The sequence below is a fragment of the Parasteatoda tepidariorum genome, chromosome 2, assembly GCF_982258835.1.
Source record: "Parasteatoda tepidariorum strain Cologne lab strain chromosome 2, Ptep-v5.0, whole genome shotgun sequence".
In the NCBI taxonomy this organism is placed as follows: Eukaryota; Metazoa; Arthropoda; class Arachnida; order Araneae; family Theridiidae; genus Parasteatoda; species Parasteatoda tepidariorum.
In genome coordinates, this window is record NC_141756.1 from 47,530,169 (window position 1) to 47,549,373 (window position 19,205).

At 40.5% G+C, this 19,205-nt stretch overlaps 14 non-coding genes across 14 annotated transcripts; all 14 read right to left on the reverse strand.

The window, feature by feature from the left end:
* Positions 1-2,726: 2,726 nt before the first annotated feature.
* TRNAK-UUU (transfer RNA lysine (anticodon UUU)) lies at positions 2,727-2,799 on the reverse strand. Its single transcript has one exon. It is a non-coding gene; the product is annotated as a tRNA-Lys (tRNA).
* A 3,493-nt stretch (positions 2,800-6,292) lies between these two features.
* On the reverse strand, positions 6,293-6,365 carry TRNAK-UUU (transfer RNA lysine (anticodon UUU)). The gene has a single exon. It is a non-coding gene; the product is annotated as a tRNA-Lys (tRNA).
* A 1,917-nt stretch (positions 6,366-8,282) lies between these two features.
* Positions 8,283-8,355, reverse strand: TRNAK-UUU (transfer RNA lysine (anticodon UUU)). The gene has a single exon. It is a non-coding gene; the product is annotated as a tRNA-Lys (tRNA).
* A 505-nt stretch (positions 8,356-8,860) lies between these two features.
* On the reverse strand, positions 8,861-8,933 carry TRNAI-UAU (transfer RNA isoleucine (anticodon UAU)). The gene has a single exon. It is a non-coding gene; the product is annotated as a tRNA-Ile (tRNA).
* A 527-nt stretch (positions 8,934-9,460) lies between these two features.
* Positions 9,461-9,533, reverse strand: TRNAK-UUU (transfer RNA lysine (anticodon UUU)). The gene has a single exon. It is a non-coding gene; the product is annotated as a tRNA-Lys (tRNA).
* Positions 9,534-10,437: 904 nt separating this feature from the next.
* On the reverse strand, positions 10,438-10,510 carry TRNAK-UUU (transfer RNA lysine (anticodon UUU)). The gene has a single exon. It is a non-coding gene; the product is annotated as a tRNA-Lys (tRNA).
* Positions 10,511-11,631: 1,121 nt separating this feature from the next.
* Positions 11,632-11,704, reverse strand: TRNAK-UUU (transfer RNA lysine (anticodon UUU)). The gene has a single exon. It is a non-coding gene; the product is annotated as a tRNA-Lys (tRNA).
* A 908-nt stretch (positions 11,705-12,612) lies between these two features.
* TRNAE-UUC (transfer RNA glutamic acid (anticodon UUC)) lies at positions 12,613-12,685 on the reverse strand. The gene has a single exon. It is a non-coding gene; the product is annotated as a tRNA-Glu (tRNA).
* Positions 12,686-12,812: 127 nt separating this feature from the next.
* Positions 12,813-12,885, reverse strand: TRNAT-UGU (transfer RNA threonine (anticodon UGU)). Its single transcript has one exon. It is a non-coding gene; the product is annotated as a tRNA-Thr (tRNA).
* A 527-nt stretch (positions 12,886-13,412) lies between these two features.
* Positions 13,413-13,485, reverse strand: TRNAK-UUU (transfer RNA lysine (anticodon UUU)). Its single transcript has one exon. It is a non-coding gene; the product is annotated as a tRNA-Lys (tRNA).
* A 1,105-nt stretch (positions 13,486-14,590) lies between these two features.
* TRNAK-UUU (transfer RNA lysine (anticodon UUU)) lies at positions 14,591-14,663 on the reverse strand. Its single transcript has one exon. It is a non-coding gene; the product is annotated as a tRNA-Lys (tRNA).
* Positions 14,664-15,167: 504 nt separating this feature from the next.
* TRNAK-UUU (transfer RNA lysine (anticodon UUU)) lies at positions 15,168-15,240 on the reverse strand. Its single transcript has one exon. It is a non-coding gene; the product is annotated as a tRNA-Lys (tRNA).
* Positions 15,241-15,563: 323 nt separating this feature from the next.
* Positions 15,564-15,636, reverse strand: TRNAK-UUU (transfer RNA lysine (anticodon UUU)). Its single transcript has one exon. It is a non-coding gene; the product is annotated as a tRNA-Lys (tRNA).
* A 1,121-nt stretch (positions 15,637-16,757) lies between these two features.
* TRNAK-UUU (transfer RNA lysine (anticodon UUU)) lies at positions 16,758-16,830 on the reverse strand. The gene has a single exon. It is a non-coding gene; the product is annotated as a tRNA-Lys (tRNA).
* Positions 16,831-19,205: the final 2,375 nt, after the last annotated feature.

Genomic DNA, 19,205 nt, shown 5'->3' on the forward strand with positions numbered 1-19,205 from the left:
TCTACTGACTGAGCTATCCGGGCTCATTCCGTTTGTGCCGATAAGCAGATAAAATATTATAAGTATAAAATAGAAGTAATAAAAATAATAGCCCGATCGCGGAAGACACATGAAATATTGCAAGTATAAAATACAATAAAAAAAGGGAACGCCCGAACAGGGACTCGAACCTTTGATCGTTAGGTTATAAGCCTAACGCTCTACCGACTGAGCTATCCTGGGTCATTCCGTTCGTGCCGATAAACAGATAAAATATTATAAGTATAAAATAGAAGAAAGAGAAAGAATCGCCCGATCGCGGAAGACAGATACAATTTTCCAAGTATAACATAGAAGTAAAAAAAGGGATCGCCCGAACAGGGACTCGAACCCTGGACCGTTAGGTAAGAAGCCTAACGCTCTACCGACTAAGCTATGCGGGCTCATTCCGTTTGTGCCGATAAGCAGATAAAATATTATAAGTATAAAATAGAAGAAAGAGAAAGAATCGCCCGATCGCGGAAGACAGATAAAATATTCCAAGTATAAAATACAAGTAAAAAAAGGGATCGTCCGAACAGGGACTTGAACCCTGGACCGTTAGATTAAAAGCCTAACGCTCTACCGACTGAGCTATCGGGGCTCAATCCGTTAGCGCCGATAAACAGATAAAATATTATAAGTATAAAATAGAAGAAAGGGAAATAATCGCCCGATTGCGGAAGACAGATAGAATTTTCCAAGTATAAAATAGAAGTAAAAAAAAGGGATCGCCCGAACAGGGACTCGATCCCTGGACCGTTAGGTTAAAAGCCTAACGCTCTACCGACTGAGCTATCCGAGCTCATTCCGTTTGTGCCGATAAACAGATAAAATATTATAAATATAAAATAGAAGTAAGAAAAATAATCGCCCGATCGCGGAAGACAGATAAAATATTCCAAGTATAAAATACAAGTAAAAAAGGGGATCGCCCGAACAGGGACTCGAACCTTGGACCGTTAGGTTAAAAGCCTAACGTTCTACCGACTGAGCTATCCGGGCTCATTCCGTTTGTGCCGATAAACAGATGAAATATTATAAGAATAAAATAGAAGAAAGAGAAAGAATCGCCCGATCGCGGAAGACAGAATATTCCAAGTATAAAATACAAGTAAAACAAAGGGATCGCCCCAGCAGGGACTCGAACCCTGGACCGTTAGGTTAAAAGCCTAACGCTCTACAGACTGAGCTATCCGGGCTCATTCCGTTTGTGCCGATAAGCAGATAAAATATTATAAGTATAAAATAGAAGTAAGAAAAATAATCGCCCGATCGCGGAAGACACATGAAATATTCCAAGTATAAAATACAATAAAAAAAGGGAACGCCCGAACAGGGACTCGAACCTTTGATCGTTAGGTTATAAGCCTAACGCTCTACCGACTGAGCTATCCTGGCTCATTCCGTTCGTGCCGATAAACAGATAAAATATTATAAGTATAAAATAGAAGTAAGAAAAATAATCGCCCGATCGCGGAAGACAGATAAAATATTCCAAGTATAAAATAGAAGCAAAAAAAGGGATCGCCCGAACAGGGACTCGAACCCTGGACCGTTAGGTTAAAGGCCTAACGCTCTACCGAATGAGCTATCCGAGCTCATTCCGTTTGTGCCGATAAACAGATAAAATATTATAAATATAAAATAGAAGTAAGAAAAATAATCGCCCGATCGCGGAAGACAGATAAAATATTCCAAGTATAAAATACAAGTAAAAAAGGGGATCGCCCGAACAGGGACTCGAACCTTGGACCGTTAGGTTAAAAGCCTAACGCTCTACCGACTGAGCTATCCGGGCTCATTCCGTTTGTGCCGATAAGCAGATAAAATATTATAAGTATAAAATGGAAGTAAGAAATATAATCGCCCGATCGCGGAAGACAGAATTTTCCAAGTATAAAATAGAAGTAAAAAAAGGGATCGCCCGAACAGGGACCGTTAGGTTAAAAGCCTAACGCTCTACCGACTGAGCTATCCGGGCTCAATCCGTTAGTGCCGACAAACAGATGAAATATTATAAGTATAAAATAGAAGAAAGAGAAAGAATCGCCCGATTGCGGAAGACAGAATATTCCAAGTATAAAATACAAGTAAAAAAAAGGGATCGCCCGAGCAGGGACTCGAACCCTGGACCGTTAGGTTATAAGCCTAACGCACTACCGACTGAGCTATCCTGGCTCATTCCGTTCGTGCCGATAAACAGATAAAATATTATAAGTATAAAATAGAAGTAAGAAAAATAATCGCCCGATCGCGGAAGACAGATAAAATATTCCAAGTATAAAATAGAAGCAAAAAAAGGGATCGCCCGAACAGGGACTCGAACCCTGGACCGTTAGGTTAAAGGCCTAACGCTCTACCGAATGAGCTATCCGAGCTCATTCCGTTTGTGCCGATAAACAGATAAAATATTATAAATATGAAATAGAAGTAAGAAAAATAATCGCCCGATCGCGGAAGACAGATAAAATATTCCAAGTATAAAATACAAGTAAAAAAGGGGATCGCCCGAACAGGGACTCGAACCTTGGACCGTTAGGTTAAAAGCCTAACGCTCTACCGACTGAGCTATCCGGGCTCATTCCGTTTGTGCCGATAAACAGATAAAATATTATAAGTATAAAATAGAAGTAAGAAAAATAATCGCCCGATCGCGGAAGACAGATGAAATATTCCAAGTATAAAATACAATTAAAAAAAGGGATCGCCCGAACAGGGACTCGAACCCTGGACCGTTAGGTTAAAAGCCTAACGCTCTACCGACTGAGCTATCCGGGCTCATTCCGTTTGTGCCGATAAGCAGATAAAATATTATAAGTATAAAATGGAAGTAAGAAAAATAATCGCCCGATCGCGGAAGACATGAAATATTCCAAGTATAAAATACAAGTAAATGAAGGGACCGCCCGAACAGGAACTCGAACCCTGGACCGTTAGGTTAAAAGCCTAACGCTCTACCGACTGAGCTATCCGGGCTCATTTCGTTTGTGCCGATAAACAGATAAAATATTATAAGTATAAAATAGAAGAAAGAGAAAGAATCGCCCGTTCGCGGAAGACAGAATTTTCCAAGTATAAAATAGAAGTAAAAAAAGGGATCGCCCGAACAGGGACTCGAAACCTGGACCGTTAGTTTAAAAGCCTAACGCTCTACCGACTGAGCTATCCGGGCTCATTCCGAATGTGCCGATAAGCAGATAAAATATTATAAGTATAAAATAGAAGAAAGAGAAATAATCGCCCGATTGCGGAAGACAGATAGAATTTTCCAAGTATAAAATAGAAGTAAAAGAAGGGATCGCCCGAACAGGGACTCGAACCCTGGACCGTTAGGATAAAAGCCTAACGCTCTACCGACTGAACTATCCGGGCTCCTTCCGTTTGTGCCGATAAACAGATAAAATATTATAAGTATAAAATAGAAGAAAGAGAAAGAATCGCCCGATCGCGGAAGACAGAATTTTCCAAGTATAAAATAGAAGTAAAAAAAGGGATCGCCCGAACAGGGACTCGAACCCTGGACCGTTAGTTTAAAAGCCTAACGCTCTACCGACTGAGATATCCGGGCTCAATCCGTTAGTGCCGATAAACAGATAAAATATTATAAGTATAAAATAGAAGTAAGAAAAAGAATCGCCCGATCGCGGAAGACAGATAGAATTTTCCAAGTATAAAATAGAAGTAAAAAAAGGGATCGCCCGAACAGGGACTCGATCCCTGGACCGTTAGGTTAAAAGCCTAACGCTCTACCGACTGAGCTATCCGGGCTCAATTCGTTATTGCCGAAAAACAGATAAAATATTATAAGTATAAAATAGAAGAAAGACAAAAAATCGCCCGATCGCGGAAGACAGATAAAATATTCCAAGTATAAAATACAAGTAAAAAAAGGAATCGTCCGAGCAGGGATTCGAACCCTGGACCGTTAGGTTAAAAGCCTAACGCTCTTCCGACTGAGCTATCCGGGCTCATTCCGAATGTGCCGATAAGCAGATAAAATATTATAAGTATAAAATAGAAGAAACAGAAAGAATCGCCCGATCGCGGAAGACAGATAGAATTTTCCAAGTATAACATAGAAGTAAAAAAAGGGATCGCCCGAACAGGGACTCGATCCCTGGACCGTTAGGTAAAAAGCCTAACGCTCTACCGACTGAGCTATGCGGGCTCATTCCGTTTGTGCCGATAAGCAGATAAAATATTATAAGTATAAAATAGAAGAAAGAGAAAGAATCGCCCGATCGCGGAAGACAGATAAAATATTCCAAGTATAAAATACAAGTTAAAAATGGGATCGCCCGAACAGGGACTCGAACCCTGGACCGTTAGGTTAAAAGCCTAACGCTCTACCGACTGAGCTATCCGAGCTCAATCCGTTTGTGCCGATAAACAGATAAAATATTATAAATATAAAATAGAAGTAAGAAAAATAATCGCCCGATCGCGGAAGACAGATAAAATATTCCAAGTATAAAATACAAGTAAAAAAGGGGATCGCCCGAACAGGGACTCGAACCTTGGACCGTTAGGTTAAAAGCCTAACGTTCTACCGACTGAGCTATCCGGGCTCATTCCGTTTGTGCCGATAAACAGATGAAATATTATAAGAATAAAATAGAAGAAAGAGAAAGAATCGCCCGATCGCGGAAGACAGAATATTCCAAGTATAAAATACAAGTAAAACAAAGGGATCGCCCCAGCAGGGACTCGAACCCTGGACCGTTAGGTTAAAAGCCTAACGCTCTACAGACTGAGCTATCCGGGCTCATTCCGTTTGTGCCGATAAGCAGATAAAATATTATAAGTATAAAATAGAAGTAAGAAAAATAATCGCCCGATCGCGGAAGACACATGAAATATTCCAAGTATAAAATACAATAAAAAAAGGGAACGCCCGAACAGGGACTCGAACCTTTGATCGTTAGGTTATAAGCCTAACGCTCTACCGACTGAGCTATCCTGGCTCATTCCGTTCGTGCCGATAAACAGATAAAATATTATAAGTATAAAATAGAAGTAAGAAAAATAATCGCCCGATCGCGGAAGACAGATAAAATATTCCAAGTATAAAATAGAAGCAAAAAAAGGGATCGCCCGAACAGGGACTCGAACCCTGGACCGTTAGGTTAAAGGCCTAACGCTCTACCGAATGAGCTATCCGAGCTCATTCCGTTTGTGCCGATAAACAGATAAAATATTATAAATATAAAATAGAAGTAAGAAAAATAATCGCCCGATCGCGGAAGACAGATAAAATATTCCAAGTATAAAATACAAGTAAAAAAGGGGATCGCCCGAACAGGGACTCGAACCTTGGACCGTTAGGTTAAAAGCCTAACGCTCTACCGACTGAGCTATCCGGGCTCATTCCGTTTGTGCCGATAAGCAGATAAAATATTATAAGTATAAAATGGAAGTAAGAAATATAATCGCCCGATCGCGGAAGACAGAATTTTCCAAGTATAAAATAGAAGTAAAAAAAGGGATCGCCCGAACAGGGACCGTTAGGTTAAAAGCCTAACGCTCTACCGACTGAGCTATCCGGGCTCAATCCGTTAGTGCCGACAAACAGATGAAATATTATAAGTATAAAATAGAAGAAAGAGAAAGAATCGCCCGATTGCGGAAGACAGAATATTCCAAGTATAAAATACAAGTAAAAAAAAGGGATCGCCCGAGCAGGGACTCGAACCCTGGACCGTTAGGTTATAAGCCTAACGCACTACCGACTGAGCTATCCTGGCTCATTCCGTTCGTGCCGATAAACAGATAAAATATTATAAGTATAAAATAGAAGTAAGAAAAATAATCGCCCGATCGCGGAAGACAGATAAAATATTCCAAGTATAAAATAGAAGCAAAAAAAGGGATCGCCCGAACAGGGACTCGAACCCTGGACCGTTAGGTTAAAGGCCTAACGCTCTACCGAATGAGCTATCCGAGCTCATTCCGTTTGTGCCGATAAACAGATAAAATATTATAAATATGAAATAGAAGTAAGAAAAATAATCGCCCGATCGCGGAAGACAGATAAAATATTCCAAGTATAAAATACAAGTAAAAAAGGGGATCGCCCGAACAGGGACTCGAACCTTGGACCGTTAGGTTAAAAGCCTAACGCTCTACCGACTGAGCTATCCGGGCTCATTCCGTTTGTGCCGATAAACAGATAAAATATTATAAGTATAAAATAGAAGTAAGAAAAATAATCGCCCGATCGCGGAAGACAGATGAAATATTCCAAGTATAAAATACAATTAAAAAAAGGGATCGCCCGAACAGGGACTCGAACCCTGGACCGTTAGGTTAAAAGCCTAACGCTCTACCGACTGAGCTATCCGGGCTCATTCCGTTTGTGCCGATAAGCAGATAAAATATTATAAGTATAAAATGGAAGTAAGAAAAATAATCGCCCGATCGCGGAAGACATGAAATATTCCAAGTATAAAATACAAGTAAATGAAGGGACCGCCCGAACAGGAACTCGAACCCTGGACCGTTAGGTTAAAAGCCTAACGCTCTACCGACTGAGCTATCCGGGCTCATTTCGTTTGTGCCGATAAACAGATAAAATATTATAAGTATAAAATAGAAGAAAGAGAAAGAATCGCCCGTTCGCGGAAGACAGAATTTTCCAAGTATAAAATAGAAGTAAAAAAAGGGATCGCCCGAACAGGGACTCGAAACCTGGACCGTTAGTTTAAAAGCCTAACGCTCTACCGACTGAGCTATCCGGGCTCATTCCGAATGTGCCGATAAGCAGATAAAATATTATAAGTATAAAATAGAAGAAAGAGAAATAATCGCCCGATTGCGGAAGACAGATAGAATTTTCCAAGTATAAAATAGAAGTAAAAGAAGGGATCGCCCGAACAGGGACTCGAACCCTGGACCGTTAGGATAAAAGCCTAACGCTCTACCGACTGAACTATCCGGGCTCCTTCCGTTTGTGCCGATAAACAGATAAAATATTATAAGTATAAAATAGAAGAAAGAGAAAGAATCGCCCGATCGCGGAAGACAGAATTTTCCAAGTATAAAATAGAAGTAAAAAAAGGGATCGCCCGAACAGGGACTCGAACCCTGGACCGTTAGTTTAAAAGCCTAACGCTCTACCGACTGAGATATCCGGGCTCAATCCGTTAGTGCCGATAAACAGATAAAATATTATAAGTATAAAATAGAAGTAAGAAAAAGAATCGCCCGATCGCGGAAGACAGATAGAATTTTCCAAGTATAAAATAGAAGTAAAAAAAGGGATCGCCCGAACAGGGACTCGATCCCTGGACCGTTAGGTTAAAAGCCTAACGCTCTACCGACTGAGCTATCCGGGCTCAATTCGTTATTGCCGAAAAACAGATAAAATATTATAAGTATAAAATAGAAGAAAGACAAAAAATCGCCCGATCGCGGAAGACAGATAAAATATTCCAAGTATAAAATACAAGTAAAAAAAGGAATCGTCCGAGCAGGGATTCGAACCCTGGACCGTTAGGTTAAAAGCCTAACGCTCTTCCGACTGAGCTATCCGGGCTCATTCCGAATGTGCCGATAAGCAGATAAAATATTATAAGTATAAAATAGAAGAAACAGAAAGAATCGCCCGATCGCGGAAGACAGATAGAATTTTCCAAGTATAACATAGAAGTAAAAAAAGGGATCGCCCGAACAGGGACTCGATCCCTGGACCGTTAGGTAAAAAGCCTAACGCTCTACCGACTGAGCTATGCGGGCTCATTCCGTTTGTGCCGATAAGCAGATAAAATATTATAAGTATAAAATAGAAGAAAGAGAAAGAATCGCCCGATCGCGGAAGACAGATAAAATATTCCAAGTATAAAATACAAGTTAAAAATGGGATCGCCCGAACAGGGACTCGAACCCTGGACCGTTAGGTTAAAAGCCTAACGCTCTACCGACTGAGCTATCCGAGCTCAATCCGTTTGTGCCGATAAACAGATAAAATATTATAAGTATAAAATAGAAGAAAGAGAAAGAATCACCCGATCGCGGAAGGCAGACACAATATTCCAAGTATAAAATAGAAGTAAAAAAAGGGATCGCCCGAACAGGGACTCGAACCCTGGACCGTTAGGTTAAAAGCCTAACGCTCTACCGACTGAACTATCCGGGCTCATTCCGTTTGTGCCGATAAACAGATAAAATATTATAAGTATAAAATAGAAGTAAGAAAAATAATCGCCCGATCGCGGAAGACAGATGAAATATTCCAAGTATAAAATACAATTAAAAAAAGGGATCGCCCGAACAGGGACTCGAACCCTGGACCGTTAGGTTAAAAGCCTAACGCTCTACCGACTGAGCTATCCGGGCTCATTCCGTTTGTGCCGATAAGCAGATAAAATATTATAAGTATAAAATGGAAGTAAGAAAAATAATCGCCCGATCGCGGAAGACATGAAATATTCCAAGTATAAAATACAAGTAAAAGAAGGGACCGCCCGAACAGGAACTCGAACCCTGGACCGTTAGGTTAAAAGCCTAACGCTCTACCGACTGAGCTATCCGGGCTCATTTCGTTTGTGCCGATAAACAGATAAAATATTATAAGTATAAAATAGAAGAAAGAGAAAGAATCGCCCGATCGCGGAAGACAGAATTTTCCAAGTATAAAATAGAAGTAAAAAAAGGGATCGCCCGAACAGGGACCGTTAGGTTAAAAGCCTAACGCTCTACCGACTGAGCTATCCGGGCTCAATCCGTTAGTGCCGACAAACAGATGAAATATTATAAGTATAAAATAGAAGAAAGAGAAAGAATCGCTCGATTGCGGAAGACAGAATATTCCAAGTATAAAATACAAGTAAAAAAAAGGGATCGCCCGAGCAGGGACTCGAACCCTGGACCGTTAGGTTATAAGCCTAACGCTCTACCGACTGAGCTATCCTGGCTCATTCCGTTCGTGCCGATAAACAGATAAAATATTATAAGTATAAAATAGAAGTAAGAAAAATAATCGCCCGATCGCGGAAGACAGATAAAATATTCCAAGTATAAAATAGAAGCAAAAAAAGGGATCGCCCGAACAGGGACTCGAACCCTGGACCGTTAGGTTAAAGGCCTAACGCTCTACCGAATGAGCTATCCGAGCTCATTCCGTTTGTGCCGATAAACAGATAAAATATTATAAATATGAAATAGAAGTAAGAAAAATAATCGCCCGATCGCGGAAGACAGATAAAATATTCCAAGTATAAAATACAAGTAAAAAAGGGGATCGCCCGAACAGGGACTCGAACCTTGGACCGTTAGGTTAAAAGCCTAACGCTCTACCGACTGAGCTATCCGGGCTCATTCCGTTTGTGCCGATAAACAGATAAAATATTATAAGTATAAAATAGAAGTAAGAAAAATAATCGCCCGATCGCGGAAGACAGATGAAATATTCCAAGTATAAAATACAATTAAAAAAAGGGATCGCCCGAACAGGGACTCGAACCCTGGACCGTTAGGTTAAAAGCCTAACGCTCTACCGACTGAGCTATCCGGGCTCATTCCGTTTGTGCCGATAAGCAGATAAAATATTATAAGTATAAAATGGAAGTAAGAAAAATAATCGCCCGATCGCGGAAGACATGAAATATTCCAAGTATAAAATACAAGTAAAAGAAGGGACCGCCCGAACAGGAACTCGAACCCTGGACCGTTAGGTTAAAAGCCTAACGCTCTACCGACTGAGCTATCCGGGCTCATTTCGTTTGTGCCGATAAACAGATAAAATATTATAAGTATAAAATAGAAGAAAGAGAAAGAATCGCCCGATCGCGGAAGACAGAATTTTCCAAGTATAAAATAGGAGTAAAAAAAGGGATCGCCCGAACAGGGACCGTTAGGTTAAAAGCCTAACGCTCTACCGACTGAGCTATCCGGGCTCAATCCGTTAGTGCCGATAAACAGATAAAATATTATAAGTATAAAATAGAAGAAAAAGAATCGCCCGATCGCGGAAGACAGATAGAATTTTCCAAGTATAAAATAGAAGTAAAAAAAGGGATCGCCCGAACAGGGACTCGAACCCTGGACCGTTAGGTTAAAAGAATAACGCTCTACCGACTGAGCTATCCGGGCTCATTCCGTTATTGCCGAAAAACAGATAAAATATTATAAGTATAAAATAGAAGAAAGAGAAAAAATCGCCCGATCGCGGAAGACAGATAAAATATTCCAAGTATAAAATACAAGTTAAAAAAGGAATCGTCCGAGCAGGGACTCGATCCCTGGACCGTTAGGTTAAAAGCCTAACGCTCTTCCGACGGAGCTATCCGGGCTCATTCCGAATGTGACGATAAACAGATAAAATATTATAAGTATAAAATAGAAGTAAGAAAAATAATCGCCCGATCGCGGAAGACAGATGAAATATTCCAAGTATAAAATACAATTAAAAAAAGGGATCGCCCGAACAGGGACTCGAACCCTGGACCGTTAGGTTAAAAGCCTAACGCTCTACCGACTGAGCTATCCGGGCTCATTCCGTTTGTGCCGATAAGCAGATAAAATATTATAAGTATAAAATGGAAGTAAGAAAAATAATCGCCCGATCGCGGAAGACATGAAATATTCCAAGTATAAAATACAAGTAAAAGAAGGGACCGCCCGAACAGGAACTCGAACCCTGGACCGTTAGGTTAAAAGCCTAACGCTCTACCGACTGAGCTATCCGGCCTCATTTCGTTTGTGCCGATAAACAGATAAAATATTATAAGTATAAAATAGAAGAAAGAGAAAGAATCGCCCGATCGCGGAAGACAGAATATTCCAAGTATAAAATACAAGTAAAAAAAAGGGATCGTCCGAGCAGGGACTCGAACCCTGGACCGTTAGGTTAAAAGCCTAACGCTCTACTGACTGAGCTATCCGGGCTCATTCCGTTTGTGCCGATAAGCAGATAAAATATTATAAGTATAAAATAGAAGTAAGAAAAATAATCGCCCGATCGCGGAAGACACATGAAATATTCCAAGTATAAAATACAATAAAAAAAGGGAACGCCCGAACAGGGACTCGAACCTTTGATCGTTAGGTTATAAGCCTAACGCTCTACCGACTGAGCTATCCTGGCTCATTCCGTTCGTGCCGATAAACAGATAAAATATTATAAGTATAAAATAGAAGTAAGAAAAATAATCGCCCGATCGCGGAAGACAGATAAAATATTCCAAGTATAAAATAGAAGCAAAAAAAGGGATCGCCCGAACAGGGACTCGAACCCTGGACTGTTAGGTTAAAGGCCTAACGCTCTACCGAATCAGCTATCCGAGCTCATTCCGTTTGTGCCGATAAACAGATAAAATATTATAAATATAAAATAGAAGTAAGAAAAATAATCGCCCGATCGCGGAAGACAGATAAAATATTCCAAGTATAAAATACAAGTAAAAAAGGGGATCGCCCGAACAGGGACTCGAACCTTGGACCCTTAGGTTAAAAGCCTAACGCTCTACCGACTGAGCTATCCGGGCTCATTCCGTTTGTGCCGATAAACAGATAAAATATTATAAGTATAAAATAGAAGTAAGAAAAATAATCGCCCGATCGCGGAAGACAGATGAAATATTCCAAGTATAAAATACAATTAAAAAAAGGGATCGCCCGAACAGGGACTCGAACCCTGGACCGTTAGGTTAAAAGCCTAACGCTCTACCGACTGAGCTATCCGGGCTCATTCCGTTTGTGCCGATAAGCAGATAAAATATTATAAGTATAAAATTGAAGTAAGAAAAATAATCGCCCGATCGCGGAAGACATGAAATATTCCAAGTATAAAATACAAGTAAAAGAAGGGACCGCCCGAACAGGAACTCGAACCCTGGACCGTTAGGTTAAAAGCCTAACGCTCTACCGACTGAGCTATCCGGGCTCATTTCGCTTGTGCCGATAAACAGATAAAATATTATAAGTATAAAATAGAAGAAAGAGAAAGAATCGCCCGATCGCGGAAGACAGAATTTTCCAAGTATAAAATAGAAGTAAAAAAAGGGATCGCCCGAACAGGGACGGTTAGGTTAAAAGCCTAACGCTCTACCGACTGAGCTATCCGGGCTCAATCCGTTATTGCCGAAAAACAGATAAAATATTATAAGTATAAAATAGAAGAAAGAGAAAAAATCGCCCGATCGCGGAAGACAGATAAATTATTCCAAGTATAAAATACAAGTTAAAAAAGGAATCGTCCGAGCAGGGACTCGATCCCTGGACCGTTAGGTTAAAAGCCTAACGCTCTTCCGACTGAGCTATCCGGGCTCATTCCGAATGTGACGATAAGCAGATAAAATATTATAAGTATAAAATAGAAGAAAGAGAAAGAATCGCCCGATCGCGGAAGACAGATAAAATTTTCCAAGTATAACATAGAAGTAAAAAAAGGGAACGCCCGAGCAGGGACTCGAACCCTGGACCGTTAGGTAAAAAGCCTAACGCTCTACCGACTGAGCTATGCGGGCTCATTCCGTTTGTGCCGATAAGCAGATAAAATATTATAAGTATAAAATAGAAGAAAGAGAAAGAATCGCCCGATCGCGGAAGACAGATAAAATATTCCAAGTATAAAATACAAGTAAAAAAAGGGATCGTCCGAACAGGGACTTGAACCCTGGACCGTTAGGTTGAAAGCCTAACGCTCTACGGAATGAGCTATCCGGGCTCAATCCGTTAGTGCCGATAAACAGATAAAATATTATAAGAATAAAATAGAAGAAAGAGAAAGAATCGCCCGTTCGCGGAAGACAGATAGAATTTTCCAAGTATAAAATAGAAGTTAAAAAAGGGATTGCCCGAACAGGGACTCGATCCCTGGACCGTTAGGATACAAGCCTAACGCTCTACCGACTGAGCTATCCGGGCTCATTCCGTTTGTGCCGATAAACAGATAAAATATTATAAGTATAAAATAGAAGTAAGAAAAATAATCGCCCGATCGCGGAAGACAGATGAAATATACCAAGTATAAAATACAATTAAAAAAAGGTATCGCCCGAACAGAGACTCGAACCCTGGACCGTTAGGTTAAAAGCCTAACGCTCTACCGACTGAGCTATCCGGGCTCATTCCGTTTGTGCCGATAAACAGATAAAATATTATAAGTATAAAATAGAAGAAAGAGAAAGAATCACCCGATCGCGGAAGGCAGACACAATATTCCAAGTATAAAATAGAAGTAAAAAAAGGGATCGCCCGAACAGGGACTCGAACCCTGGACCGTTAGGTTAAAAGCCTAACGCTCTACCGACTGAACTATCCGGGCTCATTCCGTTTGTGCCGATAAACAGATAAAATATTATAAGTATAAAATAGAAGTAAGAAAAATAATCGCCCGATCGCGGAAGACAGATGAAATATTCCAAGTATAAAATACAATTAAAAAAAGGGATCGCCCGAACAGGGACTCGAACCCTGGACCGTTAGGTTAAAAGCCTAACGCTCTACCGACTGAGCTATCCGGGCTCATTCCGTTTGTGCCGATAAGCAGATAAAATATTATAAGTATAAAATGGAAGTAAGAAAAATAATCGCCCGATCGCGGAAGACATGAAATATTCCAAGTATAAAATACAAGTAAAAGAAGGGACCGCCCGAACAGGAACTCGAACGCTGGACCGTTAGGTTAAAAGCCTAACGCTCTACCGACTGAGCTATCCGGGCTCATTTCGTTTGTGCCGATAAACAGATAAAATATTATAAGTATAAAATAGAAGAAAGAGAAAGAATCGCCCGATCGCGGAAGACAGAATTTTCCAAGTATAAAATAGAAGTAAAAAAAGGGATCGCCCGAACAGGGACCGTTAGGTTAAAAGCCTAACGCTCTACCGACTGAGCTATCCGGGCTCAATCCGTTAGTGCCGACAAACAGATGAAATATTATAAGTATAAAATAGAAGAAAGAGAAAGAATCGCTCGATTGCGGAAGACAGAATATTCCAAGTATAAAATACAAGTAAAAAAAAGGGATCGCCCGAGCAGGGACTCGAACCGTGGACCGTTAGGTTATAAGCCTAACGCTCTACCGACTGAGCTATCCTGGCTCATTCCGTTCGTGCCGATAAACAGATAAAATATTATAAGTATAAAATAGAAGTAAGAAAAATAATCGCCCGATCGCGGAAGACAGATAAAATATTCCAAGTATAAAATAGAAGCAAAAAAAGGGATCGCCCGAACAGGGACTCGAACCCTGGACCGTTAGGTTAAAGGCCTAACGCTCTACCGAATGAGCTATCCGAGCTCATTCCGTTTGTGCCGATAAACAGATAAAATATTATAAATATGAAATAGAAGTAAGAAAAATAATCGCCCGATCGCGGAAGACAGATAAAATATTCCAAGTATAAAATACAAGTAAAAAAGGGGATCGCCCGAACAGGGACTCGAACCTTGGACCGTTAGGTTAAAAGCCTAACGCTCTACCGACTGAGCTATCCGGGCTCATTCCGTTTGTGCCGATAAACAGATAAAATATTATAAGTATAAAATAGAAGTAAGAAAAATAATCGCCCGATCGCGGAAGACAGATGAAATATTCCAAGTATAAAATACAATTAAAAAAAGGGATCGCCCGAACAGGGACTCGAACCCTGGACCGTTAGGTTAAAAGCCTAACGCTCTACCGACTGAGCTATCCGGGCTCATTCCGTTTGTGCCGATAAGCAGATAAAATATTATAAGTATAAAATGGAAGTAAGAAAAATAATCGCCCGATCGCGGAAGACATGAAATATTCCAAGTATAAAATACAAGTAAAAGAAGGGACCGCCCGAACAGGAACTCGAACCCTGGACCGTTAGGTTAAAAGCCTAACGCTCTACCGACTGAGCTATCCGGGCTCATTTCGTTTGTGCCGATAAACAGATAAAATATTATAAGTATAAAATAGAAGAAAGAGAAAGAATCGCCCGATCGCGGAAGACAGAATTTTCCAAGTATAAAATAGGAGTAAAAAAAGGGATCGCCCGAACAGGAACCGTTATGTTAAAAGCCTAACGCTCTACCGACTGAGCTATCCGGGCTCAATCCGTTAGTGCCGATAAACAGATAAAATATTATAAGTATAAAATAGAAGAAAAAGAATCGCCCGATCGCGGAAGACAGATAGAATTTTCCAAGTATAAAATAGAAGTAAAAAAAGGGATCGCCCGAACAGGGACTCGAACCCTGGACCGTTAGGTTAAAAGCCTAACGCTCTACCGACTGAGCTATCCGGGCTCATTCCGTTTGTGCCGATAAACAGATAAAATATTATAAGTATAAAATAGAAGAAAAAGAATCGCCCGATCGCGGAAGACAGATAAAATATTCCAAGTATAAAATACAAGTTAAAAAAGGAATCGTCCGAGCAGGGACTCGATCCCTGGACCGTTAGGTTAAAAGCCTAACGCTCTTCCGACGGAGCTATCCGGGCTCATTCCGAATGTGACGATAAACAGATAAAATATTATAAGTATAAAATAGAAGTAAGAAAAATAATCGCCCGATCGCGGAAGACAGATGAAATATTCCAAGTATAAAATACAATTAAAAAAAGGGATCGCCCGAACAGGGACTCGAACCCTGGACCGTTAGGTTAAAAGCCTAACGCTCTACCGACTGAGCTATCCGGGCTCATTCCGTTTGTGCCGATAAGCAGATAAAATATTATAAGTATAAAATGGAAGTAAGAAAAATAATCGCCCGATCGCGGAAGACATGAAATATTCCAAGTATAAAATACAAGTAAAAGAAGGGACCGCCCGAACAGGAACTCGAACCCTGGACCGTTAGGTTAAAAGCCTAACGCTCTACCGACTGAGCTATCCGGCCTCATTTCGTTTGTGCCGATAAACAGATAAAATATTATAAGTATAAAATAGAAGAAAGAGAAAGAATCGCCCGATCGCGGAAGACAGAATATTCCAAGTATAAAATACAAGTAAAAAAAAGGGATCGCCCGAGCAGGGACTCGAACCCTGGACCGTTAGGTTAAAAGCCTAACGCTCTACTGACTGAGCTATCCGGGCTCATTCCGTTTGTGCCGATAAGCAGATAAAATATTATAAGTATAAAATAGAAGTAAGAAAAATAATCGCCCGATCGCGGAAGACACATGAAATATTCCAAGTATAAAATACAATAAAAAAAGGGAACGCCCGAACAGGGACTCGAACCTTTGATCGTTAGGTTATAAGCCTAACGCTCTACCGACTGAGCTATCCTGGCTCATTCCGTTCGTGCCGATAAACAGATAAAATATTATAAGTATAAAATAGAGGTAAGAAAAATAATCGCCCGATCGCGGAGGACAGATAAAATATTCCAAGTATAAAATAGAAGCAAAAAAAGGGATCGCCCGAACAGGGAATCGAACCCTGGACTGTTAGGTTAAAGGCCTAACGCTCTACCGAATGAGCTATCCGAGCTCATTCCGTTTGTGCCGATAAACAGATAAAATATTATAAATATAAAATAGAAGTAAGAAAAATAATCGCCCGATCGCGGAAGACAGATAAAATATTCCAAGTATAAAATACAAGTAAAAAAGGGGATCGCCCGAACAGGGACTCGAACCTTGGACCCTTAGGTTAAAAGCCTAACGCTCTACCGACTGAGCTATCCGGGCTCATTCCGTTTGTGCCGATAAACAGATAAAATATTATAAGTATAAAATAGAAGTAAGAAAAATAATCGCCCGATCGCGGAAGACAGATGAAATATTCCAAGTATAAAATACAATTAAAAAAAGGGATCGCCCGAACAGGGACTCGAACCCTGGACCGTTAGGTTAAAAGCCTAACGCTCTACCAACTGAGCTATCCGGGCTCATTCCGTTTGTGCCGATAAGCAGATAAAATATTATAAGTATAAAATGGAAGTAAGAAAAATAATCGCCCAATCGCGGAAGACATGAAATATTCCAAGTATAAAATACAAGTAAAAGAAGGGACCGCCCGAACAGGAACTCGAACCCTGGACCGTTAGGTTAAAAGCCTAACGCTCTACCGACTGAGCTATCCGGGCTCATTTCGCTTGTGCCGATAAACAGATAAAATATTATAAGTATAAAATAGAAGAAAGAGAAAGAATCGCCCGATCGCGGAAGACAGAATTTTCCAAGTATAAAATAGAAGTAAAAAAAGGGATCGCCCGAACAGGGACCGTTAGGTTAAAAGCCTAACGCTCTACCGACTGAGCTATCCGGGCTCAATCCGTTAGTGCCGATAAACAGATAAAATATTATAAGTATAAAATAGAAGAAAAAGAATCGCCCGATCGCGGAAGACAGATAGAATTTTCCAAGTATAAAATAGAAGTAAAAAAAGGGATCGCCCGAACAGGGACTCGAACCCTGGACCGTTAGGTTAAAAGAATAACGCTCTACCGACTGAGCTATCCGGGCTCAATCCGTTATTGCCGAAAAACAGATAAAATATTATAAGTATAAAATAGAAGAAAGAGAAAAAATCGCCCGATCGCGGAAGACAGATAAATTATTCCAAGTATAAAATACAAGTTAAAAAAGGAATCGTCCGAGCAGGGACTCGATCCCTGGACCGTTAGGTTAAAAGCCTAACGCTCTTCCGACTGAGCTATCCGGGCTCATTCCGAATGTGACGATAAGCAGATAAAATATTATAAGTATAAAATAGAAGAAAGAGAAAGAATCGCCCGATCGCGGAAGACAGATAAAATTTTCCAAGTATAACATAGAAGTAAAAAAAGGGAACGCCCGAGCAGGGACTCGAACCCTGGACCGTTAGGTAAAAAGCCTAACGCTCTACCGACTGAGCTATGCGGGCTCATTCCGTTTTAGCCGATAAGCAGATAAAATATTATAAGTATAAAATAGAAGAAAGAGAAAGAATCGCCCGATCGCGGAAGACAGATAAAATATTCCAAGTATAAAATACAAGTAAAAAAAGGGATCCTCCGAACAGGGACTTGAACCCTGGACCGTTAGGTTGAAAGCCTAACGCTCTACGGAATGAGCTATCCGGGCTCAATCCGTTAGTGCCGATAAACAGATAAAATATTATAAGAATAAAATAGAAGAAAGAGAAAGAATCGCCCGATCGCGGAAGACATGAAATATTCCAAGTATAAAATACAAGTAAAAGAAGGGACCGCCCGAACAGGAACTCGAACCCTGGACCGTTAGGTTAAAAGCCTAACGCTCTACCGACTGAGCTATCCGGCCTCATTTCGTTTGTGCCGATAAACAGATAAAATATTATAAGTATAAAATAGAAGAAAGAGAAAGAATCGCCCGATCGCGGAAGACAGAATATTCCAAGTATAAAATACAAGTAAAAAAAAGGGATCGTCCGAGCAGGGACTCGAACCCTGGACCGTTAGGTTAAAAGCCTAACGCTCTACTGACTGAGCTATCCGGGCTCATTCCGTTTGTGCCGATAAGCAGATAAAATATTATAAGTATAAAATAGAAGTAAGAAAAATAATCGCCCGATCGCGGAAGACACATGAAATATTCCAAGTATAAAATACAATAAAAAAAGGGAACGCCCGAACAGGGACTCGAACCTTTGATCGTTAGGTTATAAGCCTAACGCTCTACCGACTGAGCTATCCTGGCTCATTCCGTTCGTGCCGATAAACAGATAAAATATTATAAGTATAAAATAGAAGTAAGAAAAATAATCGCCCGATCGCGGAAGACAGATAAAATATTCCAAGTATAAAATAGAAGCAAAAAAAGGGATCGCCCGAACAGGGACTCGAACCCTGGACTGTTAGGTTAAAGGCCTAACGCTCTACCGAATCAGCTATCCGAGCTCATTCCGTTTGTGCCGATAAACAGATAAAATATTATAAATATAAAATAGAAGTAAGAAAAATAATCGCCCGATCGCGGAAGACAGATAAAATATTCCAAGTATAAAATACAAGTAAAAAAGGGGATCGCCCGAACAGGGACTCGAACCCTGGACCGTTAGGTTAAAAGCCTAACGCTCTACCGACTGAGCTATCCGGCCTCATTTCGTTTGTGCCGATAAACAGATAAAATATTATAAGTATAAAATAGAAGAAAGAGAAAGAATCGCCCGATCGCGGAAGACAGAATATTCCAAGTATAAAATACAAGTAAAAAAAAGGGATCGTCCGAGCAGGGACTCGAACCCTGGACCGTTAGGTTAAAAGCCTAACGCTCTACTGACTGAGCTATCCGGGCTCATTCC